Source organism: Dioscorea cayenensis, chromosome 6, assembly GCF_009730915.1.
Source record: "Dioscorea cayenensis subsp. rotundata cultivar TDr96_F1 chromosome 6, TDr96_F1_v2_PseudoChromosome.rev07_lg8_w22 25.fasta, whole genome shotgun sequence".
Lineage (NCBI taxonomy): Eukaryota > Viridiplantae > Streptophyta > Magnoliopsida > Dioscoreales > Dioscoreaceae > Dioscorea > Dioscorea cayenensis.
Genome location: NC_052476.1, coordinates 16242068 through 16244960, shown reverse-complemented (window position 1 = coordinate 16244960; position 2893 = coordinate 16242068).

The following is a 2893-nucleotide window of genomic DNA, read 5'->3' as shown; positions in this document are numbered from 1 at the left end:
TGCAGATTTTCGGAGAGAGAAATATTGGGCAAGAAAATCTTCTCCCATCTCCTCCCATGTAGTGATCAATGCTCTAGGTAATTAATATAGCCACTGCTTTGCTCTCCCCTTCAAGGAAAATTGGAAGGCCCTCAATCTGACAACACAATCCATAACACCATTAATCTTAAGCATGTCGCACACTTCCAGGAAGTTCTCGATATGGTTGTTTGGGTCCTCATCAACCAAACCATTAAACTACGCCAAGTGCTGTATCATCTGGATGAATGCTAGCTTTAGCTCAAAATTCCGAGTCGTAATCGGTGGCCGCACAATACTCGACAATGTACCCAAAACTGCGGGTCTGGCATAATCTTAGAGTGCCCTCTGCTGCTCATTCTTTTGTGCCATATTTTCAGAACTTGAAGGAACACTTCAAAGAATGGGTAAATAACCTGTGCAAGAAGGGTTTCTTAGGGTCATAACCTGGACCTGCAACCAAAGAAAGAAAAACAAATTATAACGATGGAAGAATAACAAAATATGAAATAGAATGAGTAATGAATAGCTAAAATAGCAAAGTACAAAGTGTTTCTAAAATGCCTAATCCGGCAACGGCGACAAAAACTTGATAACACCACGCTGCGTGTTAGACTTAGTGCTGCAGGTTTTGTCGGAAGTAATAATAATACCACAGTGAGTGAGTGAGTCATATCCACAGGGAATAATGATCAGAAACACAAAGATTGTTATTTAACTATAACGAAGATGAATCGATAGTGAAGTGAACCAAATCAATGCAAATAGAAATAGGAAAAGAAGAATGAGGCGCAAATAAAAGACAGGAGAGGTAATCAGCGTGAGAGTGGGGTGACACGGACATTGCTCTCCACAGGACAATTGTTTCAAGTGCAAGACTAATCATTATGTCTAGTAACTGATGTCTAATGAGTCGTTGAAATCCTTAAACACACTATCCCAAAACTTAAGGTCAACCGTGACTAACCTTATAATATACTGACGGCGGAGAAATCGCTCGATCTCAACACGTCACACTATGCTAGGTTGCTTTAAACACTAGGGATTCCAAGTGATAAACCATATTCCCTAATATAGATCTAACCTTTTGGTCCAAGCGAAAGACCCCTACTCACAATTAAGCCCCGGATACTAAGGATTGCTTCAATGCTTCACTACTGGTGCTTTGCAACTAAGCCCACGGAGTTCCTCTGCTTAGCACTTCACTCTATTGTGACGCAAAGAACTCTTGGAACACGGAAATAGGATAAATCTTACGCGAAGGGAAAGGGGCGTTCCACTACCTTTCGACTCACCCTTTCAACCCTCTCCAATCTAGCCTTTGTCTAACCTTCATGATGTGTCACTCATCCACAAGGTTATCCAAGATGGATTCTCGACCCTAGTGATCACTCTAAGGGAAAATCAACACAACAAGCATTCAAGATTAGAACTCAATTAAAGACATCAATTAAAAGAAAAGCATAATAAAGGGTCAGATGAAACAATAACATCCTAGGGTTTTACAAGTCCAAGTCACCTTCTAGGGGCTTAGCTCAACATTAAGCACAATACAATCAATAATGAAATCAAAAGTAAAGATATGCAATCCATGAATAAAACCCCCTTGGTTTTCTCCAAAAGTTCCCTCGTCAAGCCTAGAGCACACCTCGCCAGATCGGTGCCGAAGAAACCTCCCCCAATAATTCTCTTCCGAAGGGACTTAGTGTCGAAGGCCGTCAAACCTCTCCAAAATCCTAGCCAAAGCCTCTCCAAACCCTAGCCGCGGGCGCCTGAAAACATGGTGAAGAGATAGTCAAAATATGGGATAAGAGATCCTCAATCGAGCTGATATCGCGACTTAAATAGGGCTGAAATCTAGTATCCACACGGGCGTGTGGAATTTCCACACGCCCGTGTGAATTTGCAGGAAATCATTTTCTGTGGCCTATGAACAATGACTACTACAGTAACTTTGCTATAGTGATTTTCTACATTGACATGCTACAGTAATGTAGCTCGTGTTGCATGCTACATAAATGAGCTACATGCTACAGTGATTTTCTGCATTAACATGCTACATGCTACAAGTGACTGCTCAGCCAAAATACTCCTGAATCCACACTTTTCATCGAAGCAACATAAACGGGCACACATCCATACTGCAGATCGCGTTGCATCTTCAAATAAAAACACATTTGACGACAATCTTGCTAGCATTGCACAAGTCGGGACACGCAAATGTGACTGCCTTTGTGCCCCTCCAAACTATGTAATTGCTTGAGAATATGGAGGTTGGCACACATTCACGTATCTTTGAGCACAACTTGTGTTTTCACATTTGTTCACTCAAAGATTTCATCAATAAAGTGCCTCAATGATCTACTTTGGCTTCTTTCTTTTAGACTTGACTCCACAACCCTACAAGCGCAAAAGAACAAAAATACACATGTATAAGCGCTAAAATCTGAGAAAAGAAATGCTCATCGTAAGAAAGAATATTTCATATTACTAATACACAAGCACTTATCAGGGGTCCACCATTCATCATTTAAGTTCCTTAGATGCTACTCCACTGATACCCGCGTTGTTTTTTGGTTATTATATTACCTTGTGGGCCCGGTCTTTAATTCAAATCTTGGAGAGAACCTAGGCTCCAATTTTAATTTTAATCAACCAATTATAATTCAACACATGGCTGTATGGATGGGGTTTATGAATACTTTTGCTATCAACACTTGTGGAATCGTTTTCATTTCCGGCATAGGGATGGTGTTTTGGATTTGGACTTTATGGTTGTTATGCATATATTGTATTATTAAGCTTCCATAAACTTTGATAGTGACTGTGTGGATCCCTTCACTAATGTAGTGGGTGGTTTTTACGACCAGCCTAT